This window comes from Podarcis muralis, chromosome 8 (assembly GCF_964188315.1).
Source record: "Podarcis muralis chromosome 8, rPodMur119.hap1.1, whole genome shotgun sequence".
NCBI classification, from domain to species: Eukaryota; Metazoa; Chordata; class Lepidosauria; order Squamata; family Lacertidae; genus Podarcis; species Podarcis muralis.
This window is the reverse complement of record NC_135662.1, coordinates 30,841,092-30,864,685: the sequence shown is the minus strand read 5'-3', so window position 1 is coordinate 30,864,685 and position 23,594 is coordinate 30,841,092. Positions and strand designations below refer to the sequence as shown.

The window sequence follows — 23,594 nt, the reverse complement described above, 5'->3', positions numbered from 1 at the left end:
ACAGGTTTAGTAAGTCTAAAATGAAACAACAACAAAAGTATGTCGCTGGCTTCTTTTGAAACAGTGATGCTTTTATTATCTTCCAGCCCAAGAATTTGCCAGCCAGGATGAAAAACTTCTAATGGAATCCAGCTTGAAAGCAAGTCAAGAGCAGCTAAGTGAGGAAAGAGCAGAACCAAGTTCGCCCCGACCAGTAGAAAATCACAGACAGAACTGAAGCCACTGAGCGAACGCATTATAGATTCTCATGAAGAAATTAGTGATTACAAGTGAGTTACTGTTTGTTTTGATGTTTCAGTAAGGGTTGAAGGCGAGCCAGAAGTCAGCAATAATTCTTTCAGCTCTCTGCTGTAGGGTTTGTTTTGCTCTGGTGGTGTGTTTTGTAAATGTCTTTGACTGATGTATTGATTGAATCAAGTATTAAGTAATTGATAAACTCCGTTTAAAACTAGCCTTTCAGTTTTTCATCCAAAATGTGTTAACCAGAAGTCTTTTTAATGCCCCCCTTTCCCCCCTCTGAAAACGTGAAAATCTGCTGTTGAGGGGGAAAATAGTTTTCTTTATTGTCTATCTGCCAGTGGCATTCTCATCTTCCTCTCTTTTTGGGGGTCTGAAGGTTACATATGGCTCTTATTGTCTGTCTTTTTTGGTTCAAGAAGCTGCCTCAAAGCAAGACGCTCCCAAATTAAAGCAAACTTAAGAGTTTGAGCTTCTAGTCTGAGTAACGAGTAACATATGAAGTTGCTAAAATGAACTCAAATCCTAATCCTAATAGGTCTCTCTCTCTCTCTCTCTCTCTCTCTCTCTCTCTCTCTCTCTCTCTCCCCTTTAAGGAAAATGCTAAAACTTTCAAAGAGTTTTTTCATGTTTATGAATCATAAATTGATTCATTGTTCAGTTTTCAAGCGAATGTTATGAAAGGTATTCATCTCAGCTAAATGCCTTTGTCTCTTTCACTATATGTAAATACTCTGAATAATGCATTCTTCTTGCTGAATTTGTTACATTGTGCATTCAATTTAGGTAGCTTTCTCAGGCTGGGTCTTTTTTCCCTTCGATATCACAAATTAAATGTGAACTTCAGAAGTTCTAAGATACGTTTCCTGAAGTGATGGCTTAATCACAAAGAGATTTTTATTAATAAGAAAGTTGCAGCGAGGTTTGGAGCTTTCTCCCGAGATATCTACATCTCTGATTCCACTGCAATGTCAAATGATGAAACTTTGTCACACAGCTATTATGCAGTGCTATGCCTAGCAAGATTATGATTGTTTGTTTGGAATTTACCTGTAGATGAGACTGGCAGGGGCCCTTAGAACCCCAAACAATTGCTTTACCACACACTCTTCTATGTGCGTAAGAAAAAGAAACATTTTTGTCACTTAATATAACAATGTTATGAGGAGATCCTGGAATCCTAAAGGGACCATGTCAGCCACATCTAAAGGTAAATTTGCAAGCAGTAGAAGTATGTTTTGCAGGTATAACTTTGCAATAGTTGTGATGGCATTATTGTGGATTATTGGGGGCCCATAGGTCCACAATGCAAGACCACTTACATTGCCTGTTTCTTTTGCTTTTTATGTAAGGTGACTTTGTATCCTTGCATCCTGTGTGAGGGAAGCTCAAAATATCCACACAATCCACTTGTGAAACTGAAATTCTGAGTAGAACAAAACTTTATAATGCGACATTTCATATTAGAAGCACCCAGTTTAATCTAAAATAAACTAAACAATTAAACTGATTCATACCCATTTAAGAACTATAGGTATCTATTTAGTCATAATTCTAAAGTTGCAAATGTGGACTTGATATTGAACCTTATTGCTCAGTCCTTCTCTTTGCCAAATTAAGAGGTTGTGTAGAGAGCTTGTTCAACTTTTGCTGAATCTCATTTGTATGTGTGTTTAGCAACACCTTGTTTCAGGCTTAAGCACTGGTGCAAAAACCCGGACTTTAGAAGCACTAGCACATGGCTGCCTTATGCAGGCAGCAGTAATGCAGCTGGTGGGCTGTGGTCACACACAGTTCCCTTTGCGAGTGGCTATAGACAAAAATTGACCAAGTGGGAAATTGCCATGGCGTTCAGGTAAACAGCTGGTAAGCTGGCCACAAGGACTGCCCTGTAAATTGCTTCAAAGAATTCTACCACTCCTGCACTTCCAGAGAAAAAAATATTTTCTGATTGGGCAGCATGTTACAGACAAACGACTTTCCATGTGTTTATATGTACATCTTGGTAAGTAAATGCTTGCTTATATTCACCCAGTGAGTAGTCATTTCAAAAACCGTGGAGGCACTAATTTGGTTTCAGATCACATCCTGTGGTGGGCATAGGAAGCTGCCTTTTACTAAGCCAGATCACTGGTCCATCTAGCTTACTATTGTCTGCACGGACCAACAGTGGCTCTCCAGGGTTTCAGGCAGGGGACATCCCCAGCCAGAGGATATTCCTGGACATGCCAGGAAATGAACCTGAGACCTTCCACATGAAAAGCAGATACTGTACCACTTTGCTATGGTCTTTCCACTGCTTAATGAGGCTGATTCAAAGCACTATAACCACCATGAAGACATTGCCTGAAACACTGGTTCATGATAGTATTTGCATAACCTAGAGCATTTGAAAGCTATTCACCAGATTGATCTCTCTAGTCATTTTGGAAGTTTCTACACCAGTACCTATGCAGCCTGAAATGCATGCTGTTGGCACGTAGACTCTCCATATGGCTAGCGCAAGCCATATGATGAATGGATTTCAAGTGTTGCTACCTACCACATGAAAGCCAGGAGAATTTCTTGCATTACTATCAGCCTACTTAAGGCTGTTAAGGCTATAATATTTGAATTAAGGCTGAGAGCCAAAAATAATTCTCACAAAAATAATTTTCTGTGAAATTTTTCATTTCTGAGCTCTTTCTGAACTGATGGTAAAATTCGTGCTTCTGCTGGAGAATAGTCAGGGACATGACCTCCCCAGTTTTGCCATTCATGTAGATACAGGTTTTATATTTATTGATATTTTGTTCTAGCAAGCAACTCCCTCTAGTCCTTTTAGCCCATTCCTTCCTTTATCCACCAATATGAGTTGAAAACTAATATTAAGTGAGCTTTTTCTCAGAAGACAATTTTCTAAGAACTCTTGGAGATTTCTCTCTCTCTCTCTCTCTCTCTCTCTCTCTCTCTCTCACACACACACACACACACACACACACACAGAGAGAGAGAGAGAGAGAGAGAGAGATAGTATGTAGCAAAATGACCTCCCAAATTGGAAGACACTTTTGTATTCACCCCTGATTTAAATTGACACATAATCTCACTACATTGTAGCTGCAGCCACAAAGAGAAGCCTTTTCCCTGTAGCAGCTAGTCATGAAGCAAAGCTCATGCTCCCACATTTCTCTCATCCCAAAGCTCTATGCATTTGCAGTGTCTATGGGAGTATCAGGTTCACTGTCTGAGCAACTGCTAGAGAGGAGCTATTCCCCATATCCATGCAGTGAGATTATAAAGGGCCATTTATATAGCAGAAGAGGTGGGCACACCCTAGCTGGAAGAAACCTTCCTCTCCAACCTGCCTCATTGCTAAGAATATGTACAGAAGCCAAGGACATGCTATGAGCATGGATGGGGGATCCTTGCAAGTCAGGGTAATGTCCTGGGAGAATGGTAACACTGGCTTTTCCAGCCCTAACTGCAGCAACTTAAATGAGCTTTGTGCCAACACTGAAACTCAATAAGAACTTGGTTTTCAGTATGGCGAACGGGCTAGTGCAGGGAGGGTGGAGTCTGCAGAAAAAATATGGAGATTGCAGAGGACAGGTAGGTGAGAAGTTATTCCATTTTGTTTTCCGTTCAGCAATCTATTTCAAATTGTGTGGCATGTTTGTACATGTGTAAAACCAACATGTGCAAAGTTATCTCCTCTATTGTTACCAAAATGCGAGTTCCTAACATGAGTACAAAGTAATGCTTTACCTTATTTGATGTAGTATAAAATGAAGAAAGCACCCAACAAGGCATAGGTAGGCCAGAAAGAAAATATTTAACAGCTGTAGAAAATTCACAGGCTTTAAGATTTTTATTACCACTTATTCTGGACGAGCTACATGTAAAGTTTGAAGGGGGGGGCAAGCTCAGCTACAACAACCCCACTATGTAAGCCTGTTACACTTGAAAGATTTGTTCAGAATGTCCAGTGGGAACCTGGAAATCGTAATAATTTGTAGTATCGATTGTGTGAAGCTATGCAGCTGGGGCCCCTAGTGAATAGACAGGAATAGACATTTTATTGATTAACTTTTACAGTCATATTTTCAAGACTCTGCTGCAACATAATTTTCACTTCCCAGCTTTGTGCTGCTGCATCATGAAACTTGGATTCTTCTCTCTTAACATTTACCCACTTGAGGAATAAAGTATGGACTTTTCTCTTTCAGGGCTGGGCATGTAGTGATACGTACACTTTATGCAGAGCGTCCTGATACCCCCCCCCCTCAATTTTCTGCATCTAAAGGGAAATATCAGATAAGCAACATATGATTTTTAGACACAACAATTTCATCAACTAACCAGTTTATTGTAGCTCCTATCTTGATCTGCGTATGGCTGCTTTTGGCTTCAATCAATAACTGCAAGCAAAAAAGTTTTGCATAGAAAGTGAATTGCCCCACTAGAGTTTGGCTTTGTTCTTCATCACCTTTTATTATTATTATTATTATTTAAAGGAGCTAGACATTGAAAAATGTAAAACGTGGCCTCTGGGGAAAGCTGTTTTCGATCTTTAGCAGCTATTTTTAACAGGTCTTTTATATGCCAAATTCTTTAACCCCCCATTACATTGGTTGTTCAGCTTTCAAGGAACTGAGTTTTGAAAAAATAAAAGCAAAAAACCCCAAAACTTTATTATTTAGTGTACTGTGTGCTAGCTTTTGAAAATGTTCCTTATGTGCTGCACATAAAATCCCATTCCCTTTTTGTTGGTATTGCCTTAGTTAGTATATAATGAATTGTTATCGTTTTATGATGGAGGGGGAACCAAACTGTCTTTCCTTTCCCATATTTAGGAATTAGCAGCAGCAAAATGTTAGAGAGTGAAGTGGAGCAGCTGCTAAAATTTCACAGAAGCAGCATTTGAGTTTCACACTGGAGCTACGAGGACAAGACAGGATCTTTCTCCAGTGGCCATAATGAAATCCATCATACTTTTATCAAATCAGCATGCAGCATTTTTAAAAAAATTGTTTTCATGGTTACAATGTCATTATGCATTCTCCTAATATTTTTCATCCTTACGTCAATGAACATTATATATGCTCATGAAATCTGATTCTCCTGATATTGTCACCCTTTTGTCCCAAACTATCACCTGTAATCTTCTCCAGTATCGCTTTGAACACCAACAATCTAAAAAGCTTGAATTTATGCTCAGATCACATGCAATTGAAGAAGTATAATCTCATGAGACAAATTGATATTTTGTGTAACAAATACATATATGAAGGAATGAATCTGAGGGAACTCACAACAGATCCAGAAATACAAAGACAATTCAATCTGTGGTTTGTGTTCAACACGTTTGAGGCAGAACCCATCTTAAATTAATTTCAGACAGCTTTTTTTTTTTTTTTGTCATTTGGGTTACATAATGATATGGAGACCCCATCATTAAACAATACGAATCCCTTTAAACAGAGATGTCTTAACTGATGCAATCATGGAATCAGCTCCATGATTATAAATTATATACATATTAATTTGCATGCCTATATTTCCATCAGCAAAACTTTACTTTAGCATCTGTTCCCATTATATTTTGCTTAGAACGAGGAACAAGCTATAAGAATTACATCATGTGGTTACATCAATTAAATTACATCATGCACAATATACTTGGCTGACTTTGCCTTTTGCCTAACCTAATGTGGAATAAATGCTTTCCCTTTAAATTGCGGATAAAACTGGGCAGTTTAAATATTAGCACTAGCACCAATAGAACAACAGCAAAAACTGCAAGGATCAGAACAAGGTCAATCTGGTGAAGCCATCTGTAGTTAGCATGATATATTTGGAAGCTTGGAAGTGAGAGCTGGACCATAAAGAAGGCTGATCGCCAAAGAATTGATGCTTTTGAATTATGGTGCTGGAGGAGACTCTTGAGAGTTCCATGGACTGTGAGAAGATCAAACGTATCCATTCTGAAGGAAATCAGCCCTGAGTGCTCACTGGAAGGACAGATCCTGAAGATGAGGCTCCAAATACTTTGGCCACCTCATGAGAAGAGAAGACTCCCTGGAAAAGACCCTGAAGTTGGGAAAGATTGAGGGCACAAGGAGAAGGGGACGAGAGAGGACGAGATGGTTGGACAGTGTTCTCGAAGCTACCAACATGAGTTTGACCAAACTGCGGGAGGGAGTGGAAGACAGGAGTGCCTGGTGTGCTCTGGTCCATGGGGTCACAAAGAGTCAGACACGACTAAACAACAACTATTTGGAAGCTTTTGAGAGAAGCATGATAAAGATGGACAACTCCACTTTATCCCTAGCCCCTGAATAAGGAAAAGAATATCAGATCTGAATGTGAAAGTTTAATTTAACTACCATGGCACAGATCACTTAAAATAAGAATGCAATTTTTGTGAGCATGATAGTGATGGCTATGAAAAAAAATCGCCTGCATAATCAAGATGCAGTCAATTAAACCAAAGAATGTTGGATTCCCCTATGGGGCCAAAGTTTTTTGAATTTTGGGCAGTATGGCAGTATGCCCCCCCCTTTCTGGCATTTCCCCCTATGCTACATGGGCTACCTACTTCTGCCTAGAGAACAAGGCAGGAGTCATAAGATGTACCATGAGAGGTAGAACTGTCCATAGATCTGATTCCCTGCCCAGCTTCCAGGAAGTGAGCAAGGAATTTCTCTTATGCACACTGCTATGAAAATTCCATCTCATTCTTTTTTAAATAGCAGAGATGGGTTTTAGAAGTAGTGCACAGTTTCCCGGAATGGGAAGATACTCTTCCATGCACACCTTTTAAAATACAGTCCTGAGGGCAACATAGAGGTGTTGTTCCTTTCTCCCATCCTTAAAGGAAGAAGAAGAGCCTAGCTAACAATTTGTTAGGCGTGGCTATTTATTTGCAGCACTGGTTCTGTGACAGTTCCACTCATTTTGTTTCTCTCTGCATACTATGTTTGCAGTAGATAGTCATCACACAACCCCCCAGTGGAGGATTGGTACCACCACATCACCATCGTGGATTTGAACGAAGTGAGAGTGCAGCCCCTGTTGGATGTTTTGTACTCACACATCAGAATTCTGGATTTGTATAAAGTCAGGGTAGGGTAGGGTAGCAAAAGAGCAAGTCCTACAGTGTCTGTGGCATAGGAGCAAGAAGCGAGAGACACCGAGAAGGAACTGATGGTGGCTTGAAGCAATGGGAGAGGTCCGAGTAGATTGGGAAGGGAAGAACACTGAGGGGTTTGAAAACAAAAGAGCTCTGAATATTAGTACAGCATGCAATCACATATTTGTGGAAAGTTACCAATCACATTTTGAATGCAATCTTTTTGTTTTGCATATATCACTGTGGAGCAAAATAGACATGCAATTATTCATTGTCATTAATTGCATTATTTTTGCTAGAATAAATAGCAGCTGTATGGGGGGGTGTCTGAACTAGGATCATGGCAAGGGTGGGGGCTACATCCCCTTGGACCCCCCTCCCCCCTCTGCTACTTGCATTTGCAGGAAAGGTCCCATTGCAAATAGAAGCTGGGAGATCTAAGTTGGAACCACACCGGGACAAAGGGTTAAAATCCCCCTTCCCACACACCATGGTCTCGATCCCCATGGCTGCTGTTTTCTTAATAGCATCACATCTGCGTTTGTTTGGGAAAGATGCCAAAGTACAGAGCTTTAATTGTAAATGATTGTACAACTACCATTTACAGTGATAAAACTCAGTAAAATCTTTACTATTTCTAAATGCTAGATTTCTGTTAAAAAAACACTCCACTGTCCTGCAAAATACTTCCAGATGCAACAAAATGATAAAGTTGAAAGGAATCTTTGGAGTCTTTTAGTCCAGCTTGCAGTGGCAGCAGGAATCCCTTGACTTAGGCCATACCAACCAGATGCTCATCTTGTCTTATCTTAAAATCCTGTACAGGAAATGATTCCACAACTTTCCTGAAAGGCTTCTTCCATTGATACACTTACTACAAATCATAGTTCCTGGATTCCGTTGAGGCCCAGGAATGTCTATTTGCAAAGACAGGTCCAAATTACTTAAGAAAGAAAGAAAGAAAGAAAAAGAAAATATAAAATTAACCTAGACAGATGGACTCGTAAGAGTGAAATACAAATAGCCCAAAACGGGATTGATTTCTGCATAATGTGGTGGAGGAATCCCTCATTATTGATCAACTTTTAAAGCTCATGCACAGCGCTTAAAAAGATAAAGTAAGCAAGGTCAGATAATCAAAGCATTTAAATAGTAAAAACAGCAACTGCCACTGTAGACTGCTAAAGTAAATCCATAATACAAATTGCTTTAGCAAAAAGTGGATGAGCAGCTGATCTTCCTATTGAACTTTTATACTGTTCAGTGACCACACAGGGAAAAGGATTGGGAGACATGGCTTAAAGATCGATATTGAGTGAGATGTAGTAGGGATTCATTCAGAACATGAAAGAATTACAAGTATTAGAGAGTTGAGGTATCTTTTGAGATGTCATCAAGAAAAGATTGTTTAGCTCAGTTTAGAACATCATATGTGTCATATGCACAGTAGGCATTAGTCAAATTTCTCTTTTGTTTTCATTGATCCAGTGCGCTTCAGCAGGGTAGCCCAATCTGTCTCAAGGAAACTTTGAGAATGTGATGCTGCTCTATAGCAAAACAACAACTTTCATAAACAACAGGGAAACTGTTTACAGTATTATAATGAAATCAATATCATCTTTTTTTAAAGAAAATCTTTTTTGAATGTCTAATTCAGTGTGAGCCTTTGTGCAGAATGATATATGTTCTCTCCAATTTACCAGACAGCTTTTGTGTGCTAAACTCTTAGATGTGTATTATTAGACTTTTAGTTCATCTTTATTTCTTTAGCCTTTCTCTTGTTTTGTTGCTATGGTACATTTACAAGTTTGTACTGTGCCACATAGTTTGCACTGTTTTTTTGGAGGAAAAAACCTATGTATTATATTGCAGAAAGCTTCTCCTTGGTATATGAAGCAGTACCTGCTTGATTCAATCAAAGCTCTGTTGCATTATTCCAGACTGCTCCCAGGCTAACTGCATGCAGAAAATTACCTGTTTAATAGAAAGGACCATTTAAAATAACATGCTGGTTACTTAATATTGCTGATTGAAATGTACGACAATTATAGTGCAATCCACTTCTATGCAAATCAATCACAAAACTCTCATCGATTTTTTTAATCAATCACATTTGCACCCCTCTTTTTTCCTAGGGAGCTTGGAGCACCATACATGGGCCTCGTTGCATTCTCACAACAATCCTGTGAGGTAGGTTAGGCTGAGGAATGACTTGTCGAATGCTATCAAGCAGGGATTTGGGCTTGCCACTCAAACCAGTACTGCAATCTGACTCTAAATGGAGGTGGAGAGCACTATTGGACTAGCATTTATGGGACTTTTTGCATTTACCATTTATAGTGGTATCGTTGCTGTTTGATTCAACCTTTTAAAGAGTGCATTTGTAGCTGATTGTCCATGCGTTTGGTCACAAGCAGCTATTATTAGAGGGTGAGTTTTCCTTACCACACTAATGGCAGGTTGCGCCTAAACTGAGGAAATCTCCATAGCTGTAGTCATACCCTTTATGTACACTCGTGTTCCTCCAGTTCATAAATGTCAGACTTATGAGCATTTGCATCTTTTTTGTGTTCCATGCCTAGTGTTCCGGAATTCAAATCTTCCGGAAGTATAGAAGGTTAGAAGGGGAACTAGGTGTCTGATGCAGCTATGAAGAACTTGGCTACTGTGATGAAATTTTGTCCGCAGCTAATGCTTGCTGCCATGGGCAGGAGTTTGAATCAGGGCCATCATCTCTGCCTGCCACATCTCTCCACTAAACTGAGCTTGCAAACGGACAGAGGGAAGTTGTTCAAAACAGATGTCTCCCAAGCCACAGTTGCCCATCCTTTCCCCTCTACACAGAAGCTAGGATGTTGCATGTACACATGCCACCAGAATGAAAATATTGGGATCCATTCTGGGTATTTCACAAAAGTCAGGGTTGTTGTTGTTGTTGTTTTTGCTGCAGACACAAAGTACATTATTCCAGAACACTAACTGAATAATGATGTTTGGTATGTGGCAGCATGCCCAAAACTTGGGGGGGGGGGAGCAACAGTTATATGAGTATAAATGGAAAGTGTGGAAAGCCCCTATCATCATCATCATCATCATCATCATCATCATCATCATCTTATTCATTCATTCATTCATTCATTCATTCATTCATTCATTCATTCATTCCTTCATTCCCCGCCCATCTGACTGGGTTTCCCCAGCCACTCTGGGCAGCTTCCAACAAAATATTAAAATACAATAGCCCTTCAGATATTAAAAGCTTCCCTAAACAGGTCTGCCTTCAGATGTCTCCTAAAAGTCTGATAGTTGTTTTTTCCTTTGACATCTGGTGGGAGGGTGTTCCACAGGGTGGGCATCACTACCGAGAAGGCCCTATCAGAAGTGGCTGCAGCTGGTGAACCAGCTGGAACTGAAAAAGGGACTCTGCACCAATGAAGGCACTTGGGCCTCCAGTGACAAGGGTGAATCCAGTAATAGCAGGAGTAAGACACAGACCTGCTGCATCAAGAGGAGTACAACCATATCTAGAACAGATTGGGCCCCTAAGTCCTGGATATGATATGCACAAATATCTGTGTCTTTGTTTGGTTTCAGCTTCAGTTTATTGAACTTTCCCAAGCCCATTACCAAATCTAAGTGCCAGTCTTTCACCTAGATAGCCTCATCTGATTCAGGTCACAAAGAGGGGGAAAAGTTGAGTGTCTTCAGCATATTGGTGACATCTATATGCCACTTGTCAGCGGCTTCAGGTAGATGTTAAAGAGCATAAAGGACAATATGGATTGGCAGATCTTCCTACTATAGATGCCGTGGAGCCAAGCAGAAGTCCCCCAGGGCTGCTGTCTAGTACTAGTTTGGTAGGCAGGAGTGGAGCCAGCATATCTCCATGCCACCAACTTCTACACCACAGAGCCAATCCTACAGGATACCATGGTTGATAGCACCAAAAGATCCTCAGAAAAACCAAAACAAAACAGATGGGAAGATGGGAAACATAGGGATGACTATGCACAGCCCATTCCATTCTCTATCGTTCCATAGCTCATTCTGTTCCACAGAATCCTCGTTTAACTAGACCCCCTTCATGGATTAATCCCATGAAAGGGCTTCACATGATTAAGGGGCAAGCAGGGGTGCCACCCTGTTGTTATGCCCACCTTCCTGGTCTCACCCCTTCATGCATTGAGTGAAGGTCTGAAGGAAGAGCCAGCTGTAGAAACAGGAACATAGGAAGCTGCCTTCTGTCAAATCAGGTCATTGGTCCACCTAGCTCAGCACTGACAACATTGGCCAGTCGCAGAGTCTAGGGTTTAAGACATCAGTCATTTCCCAGTCTGAAGAAGTTACGGATTGAACCTGGGACCTTTTACATAGAAAGCAGATGGGCTGCCACTGAGATACAGCTTCTCCCTCTGCTGTGCAAAGGCTCCTCCATGTGGCTGGTTTAAATTGTAACAAAAGGATTTCCCTTTCTCTAGAGTTAAATAGACACGTGAAAGTAGCCCTCAGAGTTATTTGAGTTGTGCACCCCTACTCCATGAAGTTTGGAACAGTTGAGGGGCAATTCACATCCTGCTTTGCCATAATGAATAGTTATTTAGAACTATTATTGGCTCCAGATTTGCAGCATGAATTGCTGATTACAGCAATTTTAGTGGTAAAATTGTGAAACAATATTCATAGTTGTCAGAAAAAGGTCAGCTTATTTGCATTCATTAGGAACCTGGAGGACCATGTAGCGTGCTTTTTCCTTTGGGATGCTTACAATTATTGATTTGTATACAGCCGTAGGAAAAATTAATTAGAATTATATTTCACTTACTACCAGGGGCTGTATAATATAAAAGCCGTACATTAAAAAAAAAAAAAAGCCGGAACCAGAAAATGGAAATACCATTGTTGTTTTTCTCGGAGTGTAACTTTTCTAGTACAGACCTTATTTACAACAGTCTACACTTGTGTGTGTTGAAACAAAACACATTAATTCCAGTGCTGTGAGAACTTTGGTTCCCTTTTTGGTTTATATTCAAATCTACAAAATCCACTATCTATTGTAGCATAGAGAGTGTATGTCCATCCACCATCCACCAAGGAGTCATTTCCTTTTCACCATAGCATGCTTGGCTATTAGAGGGACCGATAAGTCGATGCATAACTGCTGGTTTGGTCACTTTGGTCTGTAAAACTTGCACTTCTGCAAGTGCCACAAAATGTCTGTTCCACATTTGTTAGGAACCATTCCTTTAGTGTTCCTTTGGAACTCCCTGCCTATTGACTTTAGGCATGTGCCATAATTTACATTACTGTACTCCTTTAGATGAAGAGATGCGGATGGCACTGTGGGTTAAACCACAGAGTCTAGGACTTGCCGATCAGAAGGTTGGCGGTTCGAATCCTCGTGACAGGGTGAGCTCCCGTTGCTCGGTCCCTGCTCCTACCAACCTAGCAGTTCGAAAGCACGTCAAAGTGCAAGTAGATAAATAGGTACCACTCCGGCAGGAAGGTAAACGGCATTTCCTGCGCTGCTCTGGTTCACCAGAAGCGGCTTAGTCATGCAGGCCACATGACCCGGAAGCTGTACGCCGGCTCCCTCGGCCAATAAAGCGAGATGAGCGCTGCAACCCCAGAGTCGGCCATGACTAGACCTAATGGTCAGGGGTCCCTTTACCTTTACTCCTTTAGATGCCTACCAAGCATTTTCTTATTTCAGCAGGCCTGTACAGAAACATTGGCCCAGGTTCAACTACTGTGGCATGCTAGTGGAACCCAGTGCTAGGCATTCCTTTAGCACAACAGGGCTTCTCCACCCTGACGCCTCACCCAGATCCAGGGTCAGGAGAAGGCCTAGAAAAGTGCCTGTGGGTGAGGAGAAGGGGAATCATTTTGTCTAGCGAGCAGAAATGCTTACACTAATGGAACAATCAAAAGAGCACAATGTTGAATCCCCCCGTTGTTTGATCACATCATTTATTTGTTTTTATTAAATTTATATTCCACCCTACACCCGTAGATATCAAGGCGGTTGACAACATAAAATTACAATATATAAAAAATACATAATACGAAGAAGAACAAAGACAACCCAATAATCCCCCATTCCATAACACATTTAAAGGAGCATTGGATATCAATCAGCCAAAAGTCTGGTTGAAGAGGAACTGGTTTTAAAGGTATTTTATTATTATTATTAAATAAATTGTTGCTGCCATGGGCTCTTTTGGGAGAAAGATTGGATATAAATTTAACAGGTAAAAAAGAGAAAAATATCCCATGCTTAGTTGTCCCTCACATTAGCCCAGGTCTTTGCAGCAGCAGTGACAGTAAATTGGTTTGTGTAGAACAAAGGTGCAGATGAGAGAGGGCATTGCAAGTAAAACCAAGAAACCACAGCTTTCTGAGTACAGAGAATGACACCTATGCAGACCACTGTGCAGAGTGAATGGTCACTGAATGTGTTCTTATAGGTATTCACTTTGAGCTTTATGAAGGCTCGCCAAGAGCTGTTGCACGTGGAATCGAAACTACCGTGGAGCACGGAGAAGCAAGTCATGAGGCTGCAAAAAGCTAAGCGCAAACTTGGAAGCAAATGCACAGAGTCTTAAACAGAGGAAGAAGGACACTCAGATGGCCTCTATTGCTACCCTTGTGATCCAGCTTGCAATTGTGAAATGTGGCCCATGGTTATTGCATACTTCTGTGAACTTTTAACACTTTGAATGGATTAGAGTGTCTTATTTTGATTACATCCACATTGTTCGCTGTGATAAGATTAGGTTCTTTAGTCATTAAAAAGAAATGTTTGGCTTAAATCCATTGAATTCAGGCATGCAGTGAGTGGAAAAAACTAGACTGCAGCTCTTCATATTGTGCATATGTGACACATGTTAGCAATTAATCAAACTATAGTCACCTCTAATTAACAGCAATACTAAAGCCAAAATATGGCAGAAACAGATGACAAAAGAATTGAGCGGATAGAATACCGAGAGAGGAAAATATATTCCAGGAACACTGAAAGATTTTTAACTGTGCTGTGGCTCTCTTAATGGATGTCAATGTTTAAGCAGTTATTAGAGAGCTTTTCCTACACTGGTGCAACTTCTGAAAGATTTATTGGTTGTATAGATTTGCAGTGATGGTATATATGTAATGACAGAATGGAGTAAACATACACATACCTGTTTTGAGGCTTCAGAACATGGCATACTGAGGGAAAGGCTTGAAAGTGGGGTTGATGATTCTCTTTACAACAGCAACAGACTGTACAAAAAGTATAGTAATTTAATTCACTGAAATTATAAATGCTTTCATATATTACTATGTGTTTGAATTTGATTGGTTGGTAACTGAATTCTAGAGAGTTCTCTAGCAGTTCTCATATGATTGGCTAATGTTGGTCGCATAAGATATTTAGTGAAGGAGAGACTCCATTTATGTCAAAGTCTGGACATTGGTTTAATTTCCAAAGAAGGGTGTCAGTCATATACTTGATTTGAGGTTCTCAGCTACGATTTTGCTACCCTTATTTCAACACTGTTACATCTGTATAGGACTACTACATACCACACATAGTTAAACAATGAAATTCTCTCCCACAAGAGCTAGTACAGTGGTACCTCTGGTTGCGAACGGGATCCGTTCCGGAGGCCCGTTCTCAACATGAAAAGAGCCGCGCGGGTTGTGATTTGCTGCTTCTGCGCATGTGCATGATATAATTTTGCATGTCTGTGCATGCGCGAGTGGCAAAACCCAGAAGTAACCCTTTCCGGTACTTCTGTTTTTTTTTTTTTTTTTTTTTAAATTTTAAAAATTTTATTTTATTCCAACATCTAAAAGCACAAATACAATATCACTAAAACAAAACAAAAAAAACAAGATCCATAAAAAAAGAAAAAGAAAAAAAAGAGCAAATAAGTATAAGTACAGAATTCTTCATACAATTCGTTACATTATTGACTTCCCACCACCGCAACGTGACCTATATCTCAACAGTATATACAGCAGTGTCTCTAACCAATCATCATTTTTTACCTCGCGGTTTTTTATATTATACCTACTGTGATTTTGGTGTTTCCTAGTATCGTCTCCATGTATGAAAAAAATTTATTCCATTCATTAATAAATTTGGTGTTCTTCTGAAGCCTGATTTTCTGCGTCATTATTGCTAGGTCTATGTATTCAATTAACTTGGTCTGCCAGTCCCTGATTGTTGGGATATTAGGTTTTTTCCAGTTCTGCGCTAGTAGAATCCTGGCAGCTGCTGTGGCATACTGAAATAGGGTTTGGTCGTCCTTGTTAATCTCATTCCCCACCATTCCCAGGAGGAAGGCCTCCGGTTTTTTAGGGAAGGTATATTTTAGAATCTTTTTTATTTCATCATAGACAGAGCCCCAGAACTTCTTCACTTCATCACAGGACCACCACATATGGAAGAAGTCTCCCTCTTTCTTTTTGCATTTCCAACAGGTCTTATCCCCGGTCTTATACATTTTAGCTAACTTTTTTGGGGTGATGTACCAACGGTACATCATCTTTTCCATGTTTTCTCGTAACCCGACACACGCTGAAAATTTCATGTCCTTATTCCACAGTTTTTCCCATTTTTCGTACTCTAGAGGGTGTCCTAGGTCTATAGCCCATTTGATCATAACCTCTTTGACTTCCTCATCCATTGTGTCCCATTCTAGTAGTTGGTTATACATTTTGGCTAAGAGTTTAGATTTCCCTTCTATTATTTCTAACTGGAACTTGGACTTGTTCTTACTCATACCGACCTTTTTATGCTCATTCCACAAGGAGTTAATTTGGTGGAATTGCAGCCACCCCGTTAATTTATCTTTTAATTCTTCGTAAGGTCTAACCTCCCATCCTTTCTCCGATCTTTCCATAAGGTCCGCATAGGTCCACCTTTTACCTTCCATGTTTGGTTTCTTAATTACTAGGATATCAATGGGTGACAGCCACCATGGGGTGTCTTTTTCTATCAAATTCTTACATCTGTTCCACACCTCCAACAACGCCCCTCTTATTATGTGATTAGCGAAGCCTTTGTGTACTCTCCCCTTATCCTGCCATAGGTATGCATGCCACCCAAACCTTGCATCGAAGCCTTCCAGGTCCAGTAGGTCGGTGTTATCCAAAACTATCCACTCCTTAACCCAGCATAGGCACGAGGCCTCGTAATATAGTTGCAAATTCGGGACCGCAAAGCCTCCTCTCTCTCTTCTGTCAGTGAGCAATTTGTATTTGATTCTGGCCCTTTTACCCTGCCAGATAAATCTGGATAAGGTCCTCTGCCAGTCCTTAAACATTGTTGTGCCCCTGATTACTGGAATGTTTTGGAATAAGAATATCATTCTTGGGAGGATATTCATTTTGATGGTGGCCATTCTCCCCTCCCATGAGAGGTGTAATCTGCTCCAGCTGTCTAGATCTCTTTTACATTCCCTCCAGGTTTTGTTGTAATTATCCTCTACCAAGTTTATGTTCTTTGTTGAGACCCAGATACCCAAGTACTTAACCTTTTTTGCTATCTTTATCCCGGATTCCAGCTCGATTTTATTTTGGGATTGTTCATCTAAGTTCTTAGTCAGCATCTTTGTTTTAGTTTTATTTAGTTTAAACCCTGATAGTTTTCCGAATTCCTCCATTAAGTCCAACACTGTATTTATCCTTTCTAGGGGTTCTTCTATTGATATTACTAGATCGTCGGCGTAGGCCTTTACTTTATACTCTTTTTTACCTATCTTAATCCCTCTTATCTCCGATGTTTCTCTGATCTTCTTCAATATAACTTCTAGGACCAAGATAAATAACAGGGGTGATAATGGACACCCCTGCCTTGTACCTTTTGTGATCATAAATGAATTTGTCAGGTTGCTATTAATGATAAGTTTCGCTCTTTGGTTTGAATAAATTGCTCTGATACCTTCTAGAAATGGCCCTCTTATTCCTACCCTCTCCATGCATGTAATAAGAAATTGCCATGATACATTATCAAAGGCCTTTTCGGCGTCTATAAAGATTAGGGTAGCGGGGATATCGACTCTATGATCCAGGTATTCGATTATATTGATTACATGTCTTACATTGTCCCTTATCTGCCTGCCGGCAGGAATCCGGCTTGGTCTTTATGAATCACCCTACTCAAATATTTCTTTAGTCTGTTCGCCATTATTCCTGTGAAGATCTTATAATCGTTGTTGAGTAGGGATATTGGTCTATAGTCTTTTACATTAAGTATATCTGAGTCTACCTTGGGTATTAATGTGATATGTGCCTCCCTCCAGGAATCAGGTATTTCTCCTCCTTGGAGGACATTATTAATTACGGTGCATAATACCGGAGTCAAAAGTTCCTCTAGGGTTTTATAGTATTTTTGAGAGAGGCCATCTGGGCCGGGAGCCTTGCCGGGTTTTAGCTTCTTAATTACGTTCCGGACCTCGTCCACAGTTATTGGGTCGTTTAGGAGTATTTTTTCCTCGTCTGACAGCTGTTCTCCTCTATTCCTTTCCAGATATCTTCCTATCTCAGTTGCATCCTCGTCTTCCTTCTTATTGTATAGGCTTTCATAGTATTGAAGAAATTTTCTCTCTATCTCGCTGGGATCCTCTACTATTTGATCTTCAAATTTAATTTTACTAATCACCTTTTGTTTTTTCTTTTTCCTCAGTTGCCACGCTAGCATCTTACCGGTCTTATTTGCCGATTCAAAGTACTTTTGTTTCACCATTTTTAATCCCCACTCTATTTCCTGGTTCAGCAATGTGGAGTATTGGGTTTGCAGTAATTTGTAAAGTTGTTTGGTCTTCTCGTCCCCCGGATTTATTGTTAGTTTTCTTTCTACTTCTTTTAATTGTTTAACTAGTTCTTCCTTCTTTGCCTCTTTCAGATTCTTTCTGTACTTGTTTTGTTGAATCAGGAAGCCTCTAAGGACTGCTTTGCTAGCATCCCAAACTACATTAATTTTAGTATCTTTATGCAGGTTATGTTCGAAGTACTCTTTCAAAATGTTCTTTGCCCTATCAATAATCTCATCCTGTTCCAGTAAATGATCGTTCATTCTCCATCTATATATTCCTGATGACATACATTTTATTTCTAGGAGGATTGAATTATGATCTGATAGTGTTCTGGGCTCTATTATACATCTCTGCGTTCTTAGCGACAACTCTCTGGAGACCCAGATCTGGTCTATTCTGCCCCAGCTTTGGTGTACTCCAGAGAAGTGTGTAAACTGTTTTCCTGTTGGATTTTTATGCCTCCAGATATCAATTAAATCCAAGTTTTCTTGAAGGTCTTCAAAGGTTTTTGGGAGCTTTCCTTGCTTCCCTTTCCTTCTTTTTTCACTTCTATCTATTTCTGGTTCAGGGACTCCATTTAGATCTCCTAGTAGGATTAATTTGTAGTTTTCCAGTTCCAATAATATCTGTTCTAGTTTTTTAAAGAACTCGGTTTTATTTGTGTTGGGTGCATACACTGATACTACATTAAGCTTTTCCCCTTGATGTGTGATTTGGATCCCTAAGACCCTCCCCTCCTCATCTTTGCATATTATTTTGGGTTCCAGTTTCTCTTTAGCGTAAATGACCAATCCTCTCTTTTTATTCTCATCTGAATTAATAAATTCCATTCCCAACTTTTTATTGATCAATATATGCTTATGTTTTTTAGCCACATGTGTCTCCTGGCAGCAAATCACGTCACATTTTTTATTTCTCAAAATTTTCTCTATTTTATTTCTTTTAATTTTCTCATTTAGACCGTTAACATTCCATGTTAAAAAAGTTAAAGACATTATTGAGATAAAGTGTCACGTTTGTATCTGGTTTTCAATTCCTTATTGCTTCCTCTTCCTCTGTTTCCTCCTCTTCCGCTACGCTTTCCTCCTCTACTACCTCTCCCTCTCCCTCCTCCACTCCTCCTCGCGGCCCCACCCTCCTCCCACCCTCACCCCCACCCTCCCTGGCATCCTTTCTATCCACTACTCCTTCCTCTCTTTTGCTAAGTTCCTTCTCGTATCTTCTCAGGAACTTTTCAACCTCTGATACACTGGTTAGTTTAAATCTTTTGTCCTTAAAAAAGAAGGCAATTCCCTCGGGAAATTCCCATCTAAATTGAATGTTATTCCTTCTCAGAACGCCAATTATATGTCTGTATCCTTCCCTCTTGCGTAGTAATCTGACCGGGATCTCTTTTAGGACAATTATTGGTCTACCGCCTATTATTAATTTTTTATGATAACTCGTTTTGAGGATCAGATTCCTCATTCCTATTGAGTTAAACATTACTAAACAGTCCCCGATGGGTTTCTTAAGTTTGTTCTGGTATGTTCTCATTTTAATCCTAAAGGCGTTTTCTATCGTGTATGCGACCTCCTCTTCTTTTACCTCTAACCATTTTGCTAATTCCGTGATTATTTTTTCTTTAATATTTTCTCTCACTTCTTCTTCTATACCTCTGAATTTTAAATGCATTTGCCTTTGTCGCATTTCACCCATCGCTATATTGTCCCAAATCTGCTCCTGTGATTTATTTAACTCCCGCATCTCCTCCTTCATCTTCTCCGTCTCCCTTTTCTGTTCTCTCATGTCCTTTTGAATTCTTTTGTTAGTTTCCTCAAATGTCTTTGCTTTAACCGTTAATTCTTGAACTTTCTTCCCCAGCTCTCCTATGGCTCCCTCTATTCTTTTGTCTATCCTTTCTTGCATTTCCTCCAATTTATTTTCTATGTGGTTTTCATTCTGCTTAAGCTCCTCCTTAATTTTGAGCCACAGAAAATCCAAGTCTTTGATTTCTTCTTGTCTGGAAACTTTCCTTTCACCTGGGGTCCCTCCTCCCCTTTTCCCATTCTTCCCCTGCATTTTAATCCTAGTTGTTCGTTATGTTCTTCAGGGCTAATCTCTCCCTTTATGGGCTCACAATCTCCTTTTTTTTTTTTTTTTTTTACGCTGTGCAGCTTTCCCAAGTAATCTACTTAATTACCACTAGGGTACATTCAGAGATTGTAACAAACCACTTCCATGCCGGGCACTCCTCGCCCTTTTGTTCCAAGTACTATAGTTTCCACCCCTTTTTGTTAGTCTCTAATTAACACTTAAATGACAATTGAGGAGGAAAAACTGGGGTAAGGGTATGGTTCTAACGCCTTCCTGAATGGCAAAAAAGGAAGGACAAACAAGTTCTAATCTATACGTTCCAGTGGTTAAAATAGTTATCCTGGATGAAGAATTCAGTGGGAAATTCAAGTTATAGTGGGACCTCTTTCACCTCTTTCAGTCCAGCAAATAAGTCCTTGTCGTGTTGTGGCACCCTTTTCCTGCTTACAGTATACAATGTGAGGCTTAGCAGGACAACATATCACCTAGATGCCGAATGGGGATTATTCAGCAGGAAAACAGGGAAGGGGGATGGGGGAACCATGTAAATTGGCTGTATTAATATTGAACGTCAAGTAAAGAGAGTAGGTAGAGGAAACAGGAGGACAGGCAGACCAGTATATCTGTCACTACGAGAGGTCCAAAACTATTACTAAATTAGTTGGGGGTGGGGGGTGAGGGAAGGGGGGAACCGCAGGGGAGGAAGAAAAACCTTAAACAATAATCAGTCTAAATCGGTAATGAATCGGGGTTGTTGGTAATTCTAATGCTGATGACTGTTTGTCTTTAACCTCTTTCTCACCATTCACGTAGCATTCTTACATAAGTTCATAAAATCTCCAACGTCCTTAATAGAACAAGGAAGAATCTTGATGTGGAATCAATATAAACTCTCAACCATGAGTGTCTTCAGGAGCAGCTGTGGTGGCTTTTATCTTTGCCCCCTTAATGCTCCTCCTGTCCTCTTAAAGTTTTCCTGTGATATTGCTGCTGCGTAGGTTTAATAGGTTGCCAGTAGAAAGTCGCCAAGACCTTAAGCAATGTTCCGCGTTAAAAATCCAAATGTACAATCCATTCGTAAGTCTACCTTAAATTCCAAACAGAAATACGTCCAACTCAGGCAGACAGTCTTAAGTCTTTCTATACATAAAAATTCTTTTGGCTCGTTTAGCTTTCCACAGGTGAAAGTTCTTTTAAGTCATTTAGTTTAGCCAAAAGCAAAAGGAAAAAAAAAAAAAAGAAAACCTTCCTCCTTCTGAGCCTGCACAGCACGGCCGTTATGAGTTATTCCGCTTTCTTAACTAGCCGCGAGTTTCCAAACCTGCGTCCTTTTTGCTCTCCGTCGGGTGGTGACCATACATAAGAACAACTGCTACCCGGACTCACCCATCTGAGTACCTTCTCTTTGGCGTTATTCAGGTCCAGTCACGATGGGGATTCCGTTCTTACATCTGTAGTGGTTCGTCGCCTTTCTCGGTGGGAGCTTGAGGCATCGTAGCTCAGAGACGGCGTTCTCCCTTACTGTGCGCCTGCGGCTCCGCCCTGTCTCTCCTCTCCCCAAAGGGGGGAGGACCCGCGGAGATGAAACGCCGTTCCAGCGCTGCTGGGAAACCTTCCCCTAGGGGTTCCCCCCCTAGGCTTTCACTCTTTGGGGGGCGCAGTGCCCTTGCGACACCCCCTTTTTCTCTGAGATACTCAGAAAAACCTTTAGCGTGTTTTTCCGCGCTCCCTCACCGTCCGCGACCGGAACCGGAAGACCCTTTCCGGTACTTCTGAGTTGCCGTGGAACGTATCCTAAAAGAACATAACATGAAGCAAACGTAACATGAGGTATGACTGTAATGGCCACCAACTTGGATGGCTAGCAACTGTTGATGGCTTTATCCTCCATGAATTTGTCATAATTCTGTCTTAAAGTCATTCTAGTTGGATATCAGCTGCGTCCCATTGCTGACAGAGGGGGAGAACATGGAGAGACAGGAGGAAGTAATTAGGCAGGAATGCGGAACAAGGGAAGAGCAACCTAGTTGCAGTAGAAGCCTGAGCTCTGATAACAAGGAGAAGGAAGGGAGTAAACATACTCAAGGGAGAAGACACAGACTGACAGTTGAAGCTCAGATTCAGAAGGAGAGGCCACCGGAAATAGCCCATCCCATGATGTGTAGGCGCGCAAGAATTAATGAGAGGCGTGAACAGGAAAGGAAGCGAAAGTGGGACTTTAAATGTGGGAAGAGGAAGGGGCGGAACTCAGACTCGGCAACAGCTAATTGGGAAGCAGACGCTGAGTGACTGAGCCCCAGAGTGATTTGTGTGTTTTGGACAATAAACCTGAGTTAATTACTGCTGGAGTTGTCTCGCTTCTGTGGGAGAGACCCAACCATTACAATGGTGACCACCACTTTTTCTCAAGGAAGTGTTGGCTTAGAAGGCCGCTGCTCAGGTGTCATCTGTGATAAACAACTTCAAGGCACCATCCATTCTCCCTTCTTTATCGTTCAGCTGGACTTGGACCAACACCCACTCAAACAGAGGACTATCCTCTGTAAAATAGGACACATAACCATGGTTCTATGGCTCTAAGTCCAGTCAAATAAATAAAAAGAGACTCCTTACTTGCCACTTCCTTATTTTGTCTGTGTTCCTTTCTGTTTGGTTCCGTTCCCAAGAAAACACGTCAAAACATTTTTTTGAGGTTCAAAGTTTCACAAGTTTCCAGTGTCAGTTTTATGAATACAATTTGTACATTTGTATTGCAAATGTCCATAGCCATCTGATTATTCTTCTGACTGCAAGAAATTCATATTTAACTGCCTAATGTTTTATGTATTTATTGCAGCAATGTCGCCTTGTTCCATTCCATGTGGGGCCTGATACATAGGAGGATTCTGGTTCACTGCACATTTTGGAGTTAACCGTCCCATTTTGCCTGCTTGGAACCATGTACAAATAGCAACAACCATTACATGTGTATTAAGCATGTAATTAATTTACTGAACCACACATGGGTCTGAATTGTACTTTTGAGGTGGTCTGAGGGTTTATAAGGAAGGAGCTAGTTCTAAGAAGCCATTCCAATAATATCTCATTAAACCATGAGGAATTTCCTCATTTGGGACCTCTGTAATGTCACAACCCAATATACTGTATATTAACAAACTATTGTTAATTCGTGCCATAATAAAAACTTTACGATCTGGAAGAAAAAATAGAGAAATTCCTTATGCTTTCCTTATTCATGATACCTGAAGTAAATAACTATCTTCTTTCTTTAAAACATACTAATGTAGGAATGTTGTTGAGACTGGGCATGATCATATTTGTATCTTTGACATGTGATCAAACATTTTCCAAAAGGCACATTTTTT

The 23,594-nt window shown here is 40.4% G+C and overlaps 1 long non-coding RNA gene across 1 annotated transcript in view; it reads left to right on the top strand.

Moving 5' to 3' along the window:
* LOC114600489 (uncharacterized) overlaps window positions 1-15,122 on the top strand; it is a 20,788-nt gene extending 5,666 nt beyond the window's left edge. The window contains exons 3-5 of the long non-coding RNA XR_003707564.2: window positions 87-269; window positions 9,487-9,541; window positions 13,816-15,122. This is a non-coding gene — a long non-coding RNA (uncharacterized LOC114600489). The remainder of the gene's footprint in view (window positions 1-86; window positions 270-9,486; window positions 9,542-13,815) is intronic.
* Window positions 15,123-23,594: the final 8,472 nt, after the last annotated feature.